Genomic DNA, 279 nt, shown 5'->3' with positions numbered 1-279 from the left:
AACCTTCTGGTGGAAGAAGTTTTCTTCAACCCATCAGCATTTGGCCTGTATTTTCACCTCATATTTGAAGTCGGAAGAGCCGATTCCAGAGTGGTTGGTGGAGGAAGGGCGCACAATACTCCTGTCGAAAATAGGCAACTTAGCTGACCCGATGAACTACAGGCCAATAACTTGTCTGAACACGCTTTATAAGATATTCACAGCTATCCTAAACGACAGGATTGTTCGGGCAATTGAACCTGTGTGGCAAGAAATGTATGAACAACGAGGCTCAAAGAA

Source organism: Belonocnema kinseyi, chromosome 9 (genome assembly GCF_010883055.1).
Source record: "Belonocnema kinseyi isolate 2016_QV_RU_SX_M_011 chromosome 9, B_treatae_v1, whole genome shotgun sequence".
NCBI classification, from domain to species: Eukaryota; Metazoa; Arthropoda; class Insecta; order Hymenoptera; family Cynipidae; genus Belonocnema; species Belonocnema kinseyi.
Note: the sequence above shows the minus strand (reverse complement) of the source record.